At 43.6% G+C, this 13676-nt stretch overlaps 1 long non-coding RNA gene across 1 annotated transcript; it reads right to left on the bottom strand.

The window, feature by feature from the left end:
* Positions 1 to 202: 202 nt before the first annotated feature.
* On the bottom strand, positions 203 to 11913 carry LOC132649340 (uncharacterized). The gene is made up of 3 exons (XR_009587772.1): positions 11696 to 11913; positions 9084 to 9148; positions 203 to 309 (listed from the first exon to the last, which is right to left on the bottom strand). It is a non-coding gene; the product is annotated as an uncharacterized LOC132649340 (long non-coding RNA).
* Positions 11914 to 13676: the final 1763 nt, after the last annotated feature.

The following is a 13676-nucleotide window of genomic DNA, read 5'->3' as shown; positions in this document are numbered from 1 at the left end:
CCAAGAATGCCGACTAGGGACCTGAGGAAGAGTCTCAGTCCCTGTGTCCCCAGCCAGGCTTTAGTGGAACACCTAGCTCAAGCACAGGTACAAGAAGCCCCTAGCCCCGATATGTCATAGCAAACACACAAAAGCAACACTCGGGCTCAGTGGAAAGAAGCCCAGCAGGGACATTCTTCCCATGAATCTGACAGTCTTTTACCTGGATACTCTGAGCAGCTGTGAGGGCCCCGCCTCTCTACACGTGGTACCATCTTCTGGACCTTTCTTATACAAGGAGTGTCCTCTGAACAGTAGCCAATGCAACACCTAGGAGTTGGTTAGAAGTACAGAATCTCAAGCCCCACCCCGACCTGCTCACACAGAATGCTCATGTTTAGCAACTTCCCAGATGACTGCGCTGCACACTAAAGTTTAAGAGGCACTCCCCACAGGGGCTCCTTCCTTAGAACACCTTTGTGACTGGATGCAGCAACGGACCTGATTCAAGATGCCGAGGTGAAGGGAAATCAACGGGCAGAGAAGTCAGGGCTAATGAAGCCTTAGCTTTATACAGCTTCTTCCATTTATACCCCTAAGTTCAAGAGAAGGGCACTTAGGACTCCCAGCAGCAAAGCTCGGTGACCCCAGTTTTGTCAGTACCTAAGCCTGTATCCCGAGGAAGCATCTGTGCATGTTCTTGTCCAACCCTGAAAGCTTCTCAGAAGAGGGAAAACTATGCTGTATAAATCCAAAATAATGTAAAACTATGCTTCAAAGTCCAAGAATGAGTAATCAGCCCTGGGGCTCTGCCTTCTGTATTTTAAACTTTAGCCAGAGTTTGACTTCATCTGCTTTAAGAACAAAAGACCTAAGTCTGGAGCAGTTACAGTGAAATTTGAAATGGTGGTTGGAGGTTCTCCTCGGGTGGGGCATCAGCTGTCCCAACCACATACAAGCGCTGGCCCAGTGTGAGACTCCAGCCCATCTCGTCACTTGATTCTCTCACTGCCACTGCTGTCATAGGTTAGCTATAAACTGGAGAATTTATGAGCTCATTATTGGGCAGATCACCAGGCTCTAAAGATGACTAAATGATAAACTTCCATCAGAAGCAAAGAACGCCTGCAAGGTTCACAAACCAGAAGGCTTCCTTAGAGCTTGACCTAATGAAAACACAACCATGGCTAGCACAGCTGGGTACCATTTCCTCCTGGGATTTTTTTTTTCTTGGTTCTTTTCTTTTTAGAATTGAGGGGTCAAACCTAGAGTCTTACACGTTGTAGGCAAGCACTGTACAATAGAACTATAACCCCAGTCCTCTCTCTTCCTTTTGGCCTTTAGACAAGGGCTTTAAACCATCTTACTCCACATACACAGGGAACAATCCTTCTTAACCAATGTTCAGGTGCTTATACCAGGAGAGGGCAATAGCCCCATGAACACCGAAGGAAAGAAAAACAAACCTCTTTAAAGAGTTGCATGGAATCTTATACATAGATTATAGAACTGTAGTGCTGACCAATCCTGGGCACTTATCATGCACCACATCTAGACACTAATGCCTACAAATACTTACTAGACTATAAGGTCCTTCTCTCTTTTTAATTTTTGGAGGACCCTCCACACTGAGTTCCATAACGGTTGCACCAATTTGTATTCTCACACAGCACTATGTCTCAATTGTACCCCTCTTTTACCAATATTTATTTTATTTGTGTTTATTTTGTTTTTCAATAGCAGCTATCCTAATAGGAAAGCAGCAGTATCTCAGTGTGCTTTTTGAACTATATTGTTCTGTTGATGCCAACAGCCCCATTTCATATACCTGCTGTCCCCCTGTCTGTGTTCACAGGATGTCTACTCGAGGCTTTTGCTGGCTATTTCTAAAACAATGAACATGCTTTTTCTTTACTCCTGAATAACGTGTATGCAGTGTGTACAATGAAAGAGAATCATTCCCACCCCTCCCTTCTGTTCCTCCAGATCCCTCTATCCCCCCCCCATAACATGCTTCCTCCTAATATCATATACTTTTGTTGTTGTTTATAGTACACTAAGTTCAGTTAACGGTGCCTATTTGTGCAGTGATGTGGGGCCAGTCACTGGAGCATGAGCAACCAATCAGCAGGTCCATCCTCACAAAAGGAATGATTCTCCCGCCCCCCAGCAGCTATCAACTTAAGAGACTGAGTGCTTAGCCCTCAGTGGGACATCTCTGTCAATACCTGTCCACCCTACTTCCAAGCCTCAGGGAACGTCTTGGGGTTGGAGGCAGAAAGACATTAAGAGCCAAAGAGCAGGAAGGAGTTTAGCGAGCCATTGTCTTCCGGCCATCAAATGGCTGAGGCACTTGAGAACTCACAGCAGCTGAGACCACCTACCCAAGCAAGCACAGATCAAACCAGCCCAAACTCCCACACAGCCGGGGGAGGTGCCATTCAAGCCCCACCCCTTACTGAGGAGCCATTTGCCCCCCCCCAGTAGTTTTGTTGAGATTTAAAACAGGTTCTAGACTGAATATGAATATTAACCTCTTAGCAGGTATGTGACTTATAAATATGTCCTCCTGTCTTTAAGGGTTTTTTTTTTCAGCTTGTTGAGCACCCTTTGCCCCCCCAAACAGCCAGAAACCTTTAAATTTGTAGCAATCCCACTTCCTTGGTTGGTTTGTTTCACGGCCTGCACTTTCAATTTCAAGCCCAAAACTTCACAGCCAAGGCCAACGCCAGGAGCTTTTTCTCCAGTGTTTTCTTCCTGTAGTTTTTACCGGAAGTCTGTCTGGCGAGTTTTAAATTTATTTTTAATTGATTTGAGTGTGTGTGCTGCCATGTGAGGGCCTAGTTCCCTTCTCTATCGTTAGATTTTTGTTTTCCTCAATTCCACTTACTGAAGATATGACTTCTTCTCGATTTTGTATCTTAAAACCTTGTCCATTTATGTTGACCGTTTACACAGCTCTCTAGGTTCTCCATTCTGTTCTGTTGGACTGTGCCCACTTTCATGCCAATGTCATATTGTTTTGGTGAATATGCAAAGTAATCAAAGCAAATGTGATGTTTCCAGCTTGCTTTTTGGTTTTTATCTAAAGGTATTTAAATCAGATATAACTACACATACATGTTCACTGAAGTATATTTGTAATACAGAAACAATCCAAGTGTCTAGCAATGGATTGAGAAGAGCATAAAATGTAAAGCAAAAACATATAGAATATTAGTTAGCATAAAAAAAGAAGAAAATCCTAGCATTCGCAAAAACATAGATGAGAGTAGAGGATATCATGCTAACTAAAACAGGTCAGGCACAAAAATGACAAATACTGTATTATCTGGCATATGTCAGATATATGTTATGTTACATAATATTAAGGTGTGTGTGTGTGTGTGTGTGTGTGTGTGTGCGTGTTATAGGGAACAGAAGCTATTAGGGGCACTTTGTGCTCAGAAAAGTATGGCATGGCTATAGATATCCAGCCAGGGCCAAGAGAGCTAAGGCTGGACATCCCAGGGTAGGGATGGTGTGGCTGAAGCAGGGGGAAAGGAATGGTCTGGGGAACCCAAAAGCAAACACTGATGTGTCTGCTACATAAGGATCCCTACCAGAATGCTACTTTTGTATGACAGGTATAAATACAGCCTTGAGATTGGAGGTAGCTTTGCCTTTGCCAGTCACTCTGCCTGTGTGTGTCTACCAATAGGCCCCTGTGCAGCCTGTGGGTGGCAGCTCGTACGTGGGTGTGCCTGTTGGCAGCTGCTTGCCTGGTGGCCTGTGTGCTGTGGAGTAAAGTATGCATTCTCTGTTTATGAGTGCTCTGATCAACCCCACGACTCTAATCCATTCTTGGCTTTGAATTTTGGACTTCATTTATGTAGTACCTACAATAGTCATCTTTATAGACACAGAAAGGACAATGGTAGTTACAGGGATCTTTGAGAAAGGGAAGTAGAGAGGTGATAACCAAGCAGGTCCAGTTTCATTAATATGAACATATCCTAGAGGTCCACCAGAGAGCAAAATACTATAGCCAATGATACTGTATTGTGTGTTTAATTTATTGAGGGCAGATGGTAATGTTATGGGACAAATTGAATAATAACGATTAGGCATGCAACAGAGCGTCTATATGAAAGAGGTGTATTAGGCGGATATAAAGAGAGGGAGAGAGGGAGAGCAGGGAGAACAGGACATGATGGGGGAAGAGAGAGAGAGGGAAAGAGAGAGAAAGGGGGGCCCGATAGAAAAAGGGGAGAAGGCCAAGAGAGAAGAGGCCAGGAGCAAGAGAGACCAAGAGAGGAAGGGCCAAGAGAGAACACATGGCCGGCTGGTACCTTTAAGGGGCAAGGTTAACCACGCCTTCCAGGTGTGGCCACCTGGTCGGTGACACATGATGACATCATAAGTTGCTAGGCAACCCAGAAGCAGGTTTGGTTTCAAATTCCTAACATAGATGTTATGTTAGGTATTCTTTTTTATTTTCATTAGCATGTGAAGTATGAAGATTCATTTTAGCATTTTCAATTATAAATTGTTTTGTTGATCTTCCCTTCCCAACCTCCCACCATGCCCTTCACCCCTTGTATCCTTCTTCTACCCCCAGTACCCTCCTTTTTACTTTTATATCATGTGTTTATTCCCACTCCTCCTCAAAACTCTTTTCCCCTCTCATGCCCCCATATGCTCATTTTTTTTACCTCTCTCATTAAAACCTCCAATCTTTATACGAGAAGGAATATGCAGTGCCTGTTTTTCCCTGTCTAGGTTACCTCACTTGATAATAATTTCCAGATCCACTCGTTTACCTACAAATTCTATAATTTCACTTTTGTTTTGCCGCTGAAAAAAGATCCACAGTGTATATGTGCGACACTTAGTTATCCATTCATCTGTTGATGAGCATATGGGTTTCATTTCATTGTTACTGTAGCTAGAGCAATAAATATAGATGTGTGTTAGGGGCTTTTAATGAAAAATAACGATAATAACATAGGAGATGGTATTGATGATGAATACATATATATACATATATATACATATATATACATATATATGCACATACACACACGCACACAGACATATATATCCAAGTCCTTGTATCATATACATCGAATAGGTAAAGTTTTCTGCATGTCAATTAGACTCCAATTTTTAAAGAAAAGGAAAATATTTGCCCAAGTTCACTGTTCAAGATTTGCTTCAACTTTTAATAGGCTACAGCTCTTTCAGGCTTTTTCTCCGGGCAAATATTCCTGCCGAGGAGCTCACTGTAGGAAGCAATGTGTCCTTGAGGACTGTTGTCCCCATGCAAAGAGGTAGAAGCAAAATGCCTGTCTGAGAAGGATCCTGTCCCTACCTGGCCACACCTGACTTATCTCCAAGAGGAGAGAAGAGTTTTCCGCACAGGCAAGAGTTCCTGCCAGGTGACAGAGCTGTGACAAGAGTGTGTTAATCTTGCTCCCACCTTAGGTGACTGTTAAAATGTAAGGTTTCGCACCCACCCACCTCTCTGAAACAGAGTATATTTGCATTCCTAGGAGTTATCAGGGAAAGTAACCTTGAGCTTGGTGCTTAGACCCTTCAGTTCTCGGTTGAGAGGAATTGTATTCAGTATTTCCCAAGGGAACACTGTATTAGTTAAGATACTGCCGGCTGCTCTAGCCAATAAATCCTGTATTTATAGTAGTCTGACAAAACAGAAGTTGGCTTTTTCCTGTCTATCACGGCCCAGTGAAGGTTTCTGGCTGGGTATACTTTCACCAGACTCCCAAGGGACTCCACAATTACCCTCCTGGGGCTCAGCCTTCCTCCCAGTCCTCACAGCTTTCTTTCTTTCTTTTTTTTTTTTTTTTCCCACCAACAGATGCTGGAAAGGATTACAGAGAACATATTAACTCCCAACCTCATGTGCCCAGATTTAGGACTGGGTCTACAGCTGGCTGCAATAACAACCAGGAGAAAAACTTAAAGTACAGGAAACAAAAGAGCAGGGGACCCCATGGAAGCTCCCTTACTAAAAACACATTCTTCTAAATATTTTCACTTGTCCAGATTAAACCCGTTCATTTGAGTATCTGGAGAGCAGTGGCTACAGTGCAGTCACGGGATAGTTACGGAATACACCTGCAGTCTAAAGGCCATAAGAGAGAAAACCCTTAATTGGTGGAGGAGTGAGGGCAGGGGTTTTACCCCACTGAGCTGCAAGGCAATGCTGAAATTAGCATGGAGACCTCTGGAATCTTATTTCTAGGAATCCAGAACAATTTCTGCTAGGGTTCTGAGCTGAGAGCTGGGTTGGTCCTCTGTGGCTTCTGCCTTGCCTCCCATTACTCTGTGATTCACGTAACTCACTTGGCTTCCCTTTGGCTGCTCAGACTCAGAGCAATCCAACCCATATCTAAGGAATCCATGAGAACCCAAGGGGTGCATGCTTCATTCTGAACTCATATGTCTTGCCTTTCCTTGTTCTTCTTCTGCCTTACTTTTTTGGGTTGCTATGATCTGGCTGTCTCTGCCATCAGAGGAATAAAATAGAACACCAATAAACAACTACAGAATGATCAACTATAATCAACCGAAGACAGGGGTAAAAATGACACAGCCACTGAGACAGCAGGGGGTTTTTTTGCCATGGCCTTGACTATATGGATGTGACTGCTCTTGGTAGTGGAATTTAATACACCAGACTGTTCCCATGTTTAGAGCATCTGTCACACACACAGATGGGAGAGAGCCTTTAAGAAGACACAACACAGGCTGGGCATGGTGCCCCATTCCTGTAATCCCAGCACTCTGGGAGGCAGAGGCAGGTGGCTCTCTGTGAGTTTGAGGCCAGCCTGGTTTACAATGTGAGTCCAGGATAGCTAAGGCTACACAGAGAAACCCTGTCTCAAAAAAACCATCATCATCATCATAAATAAAAGGACACAGGACTAGCTTTCAGAATATCCATGAGCCCCATAAACATCCTTCTTCAACTTCTTAAATCTGGTAATCACCAGATCGCCACATTCTGCATAGTGGTCCTCCAGTCAATGTCTTGCTTTCAGCTTCATTTATTCCTCTGGGCATCACAGCCATGGCTTTGCTACCCAGAAAGCACTGTTTTTGCAGGTCCACCTTCAAGTTCTTTGAGTCCCATGACCATCTTAGGCATCCCCCTGGGGCAGAGCAAATTTTAGGATGCCATTGCTCACCACCCACAGCTGCGGAACTCATGTCCTCAGGCTGTAAGCGCAAAACACATAGCATGTTTTAAAACATCACACTAATAATTTCTAACATCGATTACATGCCAAAAGATAATGTTCTTCGTGTGTTAGACTAAGCAAAATGCATCAATAAGATCTCTGTTTATTATTAAATGATCTTAATGTGACTACTAGACAATTTTAAAAGCCTGCCCAGGGCTAACTAATTGTGCCTTATGTTTTATTTGTATTGAGCTGTGTGTCGCTAGATCCTGACTGTCTCCTGGATTTGTGTTGTATGGCTTTTTCCTAGGAAACTATACACACAACTGCTCAGATAGGGCACCGACAACAAACCAAAATCTAGCTTAGTGAACTAGTGAGTTTCCTGGAGTTACTTAATACAAGCATGGGTAAAGGGTCATTTAAAGGCACATAAGCTACAGAAAGGCAGCTGCCTCACCAGAAAGCCTCACCCAGAGCAGGTGATATCCGTAGAGCCCAGTGACCAACCTGTACATACAATTCTGCCAGTGTCTCTTGTCCCAATTGCTACCATGCATAAAGTGCTCCTAAGAAGCCTTGTAAACCTTACATTTTTCATCCTTCCCTGAATCTTGTCAGTTTCATTTACTTCCTGAGTCTTATCATTCTCCTTCCATGCTCTAGGCAGGAATGTTTCAGTTTGTAGGAAAGAGCTGTGTTACAATTCGAATCTTGCTTCTGCTGCTTTATAATTTAGTCAAATTCTGTAACTTCTCTGGGTCTTCTCATTTCTTTTTTTTTTTTAATAAATTATAATAGTTGTACCCCTGAGTGATCAATTACTTAAAGCAAATAGGAAAATCAGCCTATGCTGCACACAGGCTGACAAGAGCTAGAATGATGAGGATTTGGGATCCAGATCATTATTCTGAGAATCTGAGGCACTGACCAACTGTGCCTTGCCCTATCACTCTTGACCACGTATCATTTAGAGTTCTCAGCCATGTCAGGAGTCATTCTCATTTTTGGTACTGCATTCCTTTTGTTCTAGAATTGAAATGATAATTCAGGCTGTTTTACAGATTTATAAAAATTCTAATAAAACAACATAAGCTGGGAATGTGGCCTAGCAATGGGTTTTAACATTGCTAAGGTGTGAAAGATAAGCCCACAGTATCATATATATATATATTCAGAGGCTCTCTACAACGAGCTCCTAAGAAGGCCCCACATGACCAGCTTTCTCACTTCATCCCAGGAGATTATGCAACACCCTCTTCCTACATGTATACCCTCCTCAGCAATTAGACAAAAGTTCTGAAGAGCATTTTCATGAGGCAGTTTCTAAGTCCATCCTCATAATAACCCATTTGTCCCTCCTTCCCCTTCACACTGTTTGCCTTGATGGGATGACCTGTATGTGATTCATGCTGATAGTACCCTTCTCTGCTGCCCAACAGTGCCTCCCACATGTCGTGGATGGAAGTGTCAACGGATAGTTTCTGAAGAATGGCCCAAAATTACTAATATACCCTTTTGCATCAAAAGCCAAAAGATGCACAAGCTGAATTCATGCACACATGTGAATGTATACAGGAGGATGGACAGGGCCTGTCAGCCCTGGTTAGCCTGGAACTACTTGGAATCTCTTACCATGAAGCTTTGCTGAGTTCTTAGTCAGAGGCTTGGCCTGATGTCCCTGCAGAACTCCATGCTGAGTGTTCCATGCTGAGAGAGAGGAGTTGAGGGTCCCAGGCTCTGCTCACAAGCTTTAACCCAGGATGGAGCAGCCTAGCTCTTCGTCTGTACTAGAGAACCTAGACTTTAGGTAGTAATTCACCTACCTCAGGCAAGCTCTATTTACAAGGACAAAACATATTAAGGGGAAATGTCATTTGGGGAATTATTTTTCTTATTGGAATTAAATCTTACCTGGAGCAACTTCTCTTTCTCAAGCAGAGAGGTTCAATCACCCACTCCAGTCCTCTGAAGGGCAACTAAGAAAGATAAAATGATTTCCTGTTCAGATATTATTAGTTATCAAAGGAACTAAATAGATGGCCAACCAGCTACGGGCTTCTAGCTGCTTGTTCTCAAAGCTCCAGCCCATTGCTTTAGAGACTTAGGGAAGACTGTGTAGGTGGCATGACACCAGGGGGTGTCTCCAAGCTCTAAGTACTGCTGATAATGCTGGCTCCTGCTTCCTGCAGAGCACATGGAAGAACAGGCCTCAAGGCTTGTTCTCAGATATATGTCTGAATCTACCCATGTACCAGGCCAAAATGGCACCTCTTTGAGATGAGCTAGAAAGAGGCCTGCCTCAAGGCTCATGGGCTCAGATACAAGGCTGAAGGTTTTCAGTATGGGTCACTGAGTTTTGCCTACCTCTTAACTAACATCATGCTCTACTCACTGTCCCTGTTCCCTGCAAGAGCCTGTAGTCACTTCCCTTTTGCCATATCACATGACCAATTTGTTTCTTAAGCATGTGCTCTCTCTTCACTAGGAAGCACAAGGAAGTGCAGGGTGGTGGAGGGGGTGGTGCTGTTGGTGAGTAACTAACTAAACATCCCTCCTCAGCCCATACTCCTAACTCACCCATCCTCTGTCCTCCAAGTACAGACCAACAACCTAACACCTCTTTTCTCACATGGAACATACCTATGCTTTTCTCGGGTTTCTGCCCACCATCTTCCTCAACCAGTTTCTTAGAAACATAACTCTCAGTGACCCTGAGATAATCACTTAGTCCCCAAAGTGATAATTGCTCCCCAAAGTTGGGGGAAACCTACTCTGCCCCCTCCCCCAAAAGTAGGAAACAGAAAAGTAACAAGGGCTCAGTTATAACCATAAAAAAATCTTTTACCTTTCAACAGACACGGCCAAAAATCCATGGATTGAGTTCAGAAGGTGGGCGGGCTAAAATGAAGACTGTCTTTATGTTTGCTAGCTACTTACTGCAGTGTAATGTTTCCTTCGACCGTAATTTTTGCTATGGACCACTATACTTACATGATAACTGTGGCTTGGCAATAGTGGGAATCAGGTATGTTTAGTATGGCATGATTGTTATAGAGTTTTCAAAGTATTGTTCTCTTTGAGCATATGACAGCAATTAGACCTCTATGCACACAGGCCATTTTAATCAGTTCATTAAAAAAAAAAAAACATGTATGAGTGTACCACATGTCTGATTTCATTTGCTAACATGTACAATGGTAAAATTAGCTTCCTTTAGAATCCTGCATCTTTTGTGCATTTAAAATTAGAATTCTAAGAATGAACCTCCTGTACCACTCACCATATACCAAAAACTCTATCATAAAAAGGAGGGGTGGTCAGGAGCTCACCACATCCCCACGACTATGACCCCTGCTCGTGTCCTCCACAGAGATTCTTTCAGAAATATCAGCCACAGGGTCTAATGCAGGTTAAATGTACTGTTCCACTTCACAATGAGATGCCCACTGCCATGAGACAAAACAGCAACAAATCCCTCACCAAGTGCCAGGTAGGTTCTTGTACTTGCCAACCCTCAGAACTGTATGTGCCCCGTAAACCTCTTTCTTTATAAATTACCGCGTCTTGGATGTTTTGCTATGGCAACAGCAAACAAACTATGACATTGTCTTAAACTATAACTCTCAGAGCACCTGAGAAATGGGATTTTCCTAGTTCCTTGGGAGGAGACAAATATGCACACTTTTATCAGAAACAAGAAAGGCAGAAAGTTTGTGTGCAACACAGATGTGAAGTCAAGGAAGTGGAAAAGGCTGTGATGCCAGACATACTGGTATGGTGTTAAGGGTCTGTCAAAGCCACTTCCTCAAGACAGAGCACCCTCTGTCTTCCTTGTGCTGAGCCCTTCTAATGCCATGAACATCGGCAGGGAGTCAGAGGAGTACATCTGCAAAGCCCCCTCTCTAGAGGGCAAAGTCATCTAAAAGAATTATCACCAGCCTTGAGGTCCCCACTGATTCTAGATTGATGAGAGCCGGTCCTCTCATTCTCTCAGGGAGGAAAGAGGAAATTCTTTTGTGAGCATAATTCCAAACTGGGTGAGAGATATTGTTAGCTCCTCAATTCCCTACCCCTCACACTAATTAAACAAGCACTTTGGGTTAATTAATTTGTAGGAAAGGACCATATTGCTGAGTGTACATTTTTATCCTGGGTCTCAGCTGCTCTACTTCTCAACTTGAAATTACTTGACTACAACTTTTCTTTCCTTCTCTCACCTTTAATGCATGTTTTCTTTCTGTGGTTAGGGGAAAAGAAATGTTAAGGGGGAAAAACAAAGAAAGGTTATTTGAGCCTTTGAAGCGAGAAATCCTGCTCAAGGATTTTTCTGCATTTGATTCATTGGAGAGAAAGAAGTGACTGCACAGAGGGGTGATTGGGTGGATGCAGTCGGAAAGGGGAGAGCAAAGAAAAGCCAGGGGGTATCATTCTCTACCCACTGGAGGGAAGGCAACTGTGCCCCAGTATCCCAGGGCAGCTGGGACCCTTCAGCCTCCGGAGCCCCATTGCCAGGCCGCAGTCACCTGTGCAAAGCCCAGGAGCCGCAGGTTCTCCCAACAGTCCTGAAGAGGAAAGCGTTGGACTCAGTCGGAAATGCAGGTGCCGCCAACTCTCACCGCCTCAGGCACTTTGATCAGAGGCATAAAAGCTGGGAACTAAGAAATCATTCTGAGCCCCAGCTGGGAGGGGGAGAGCTGATAAACCAGGGAAATATTCTTTGTAACGCGAGCTTGTATTTCTTCCTTCATCTGCAGGCATAAAGAGGGGAGGCAGAATACACGGTCGTCAATACTGGGTGATAAATGCGCAGAACGTGAGCTCAAGGGCTCACTCTAGTCTGTGAAAGGGAAGATGTCAAATACCTGGCATGACCATGTGCACAGGCAGCTACTGATATTCTCCTTTGCAGAGGCCTCTGGAAAAAGACTCTGGACTTTGGGTGGGGCTGGGATGTTAGTGGTCTCTGAATCCAACATAGACTGCACTGAACAGTTCAGTTCAGTTTATAAAGAGAACTCAGAATGCAGTTATAATTATGCTGGGTCAGGAATGTGGCAGTGGGAGGTTCTCTAGTGTCCATGACCTCACCACCATGGGTAGTTAGCTAGGTTTATAGTACCTAAGAGGGTATGAATTCTCTCTTATAGAGGAAGCCTTAAGTCCAAATAGACAACTGTTGATTAACCTCAAGACCAAAGTGCCAATACTGTACCATTGGTGGACTTGTCATAGGCTTTACAGCTAGATAGGAGTATTGGCTGCTTTTCTCCCTTGGCAGCTCACATAGCCCCTTCAAATATATGAGAGTTAGTCTTCAGGGAGGAGGCCTCTGAGGCCATTCCACTCAATTCCTCCAAGTCCAGTGTCTACAATGTGTGAATCTTTCAAGGGTCTTGCTTTCCAGTTCTGGGAAGCCACCAAGGGAAACAGCAATAGTCTATATTACTTGAGGAGTCTCTTGGACCCTGGTGACCAACAACCTGAAATAAGATTTCCCATGTCTAACACTGGAGTTTTTGTTTGATAGTCTATGGCTCTTAGGGGAGGGGAAGCATTATCATCTCAAACATCATAACTTTATTTAAACTACATATGTATATGCATACATTTACAGAGCCAGAAGAACAGAAAAGCAGCTTCAGGACAATGTCTTCCATACAGCACAGGCAAGTTACAACCATTAAGTCTCAGCAATAGAGTCATCTAAACAAGGCCCACATAGTGACAACACTAGATGGCATGCCAATATGGATGGGGGAATCTCACAGGGCCCTGGCCCTACATGAAGAGCTACAGACAATTAATGGCTGCTGGGATTAGGAAAATCAGGTGGGGGTTTTTTTGTTTGTTTTGTTTTGTTTTGAGAACACTTATGAATTCTCCAATCCCCAATGGTCAGCCCTAAACACACATACATGCAAACAACACTAAGGGGACTCAATGGGTTATATACATGGATGTGCATGTGCATGTATGTGAATACAAATTAAAAAAGATGAGGTCAATAATTTGAAAGAGTGGATGGACATAGGCGGACTTGGAGAAGGGAGATGGAGGAGTGGAAATGCTGTCATTACAGTACTTGTGTATGAAATTTTTAAAAATGAAAAAAGAGAAGTTTGGCACTTAATACATGCCATCTGGGAACAAAAGATCAAGAGAAGATAGGCTGCCACATATCTGGAAACTGATTATAATTGATAAATGCTGCGGAAACTATATATACAAGGATAAAGACAGGAGAGAAGAAGGTGAATGGCCAATTAGCCACAATGTCCAGGAGGGTTGCCTTGTAGAGGTTGTCCAGGAGGGCTGCCTTGTAGAGGTTACAGTCTGTGTTTTAATGAATGAATACACTTTCCTTGAAAATCATGGTGGGAGAAAATTTATACAAGGACACAGGGTTACGAAGTGTTAAGTTCTGTCCAGCAGAGAGAGTGAGCTGTAGATGCAGACTCTCAAACCAGACCCTGGTGCTGTTCCTCCTGAACTCTGAACCAGCTA

This window comes from Meriones unguiculatus, chromosome 1, assembly GCF_030254825.1.
Source record: "Meriones unguiculatus strain TT.TT164.6M chromosome 1, Bangor_MerUng_6.1, whole genome shotgun sequence".
Classification (NCBI taxonomy): domain Eukaryota; kingdom Metazoa; phylum Chordata; class Mammalia; order Rodentia; family Muridae; genus Meriones; species Meriones unguiculatus.
This window is presented reverse-complemented; position numbering and strand designations above follow the sequence as displayed.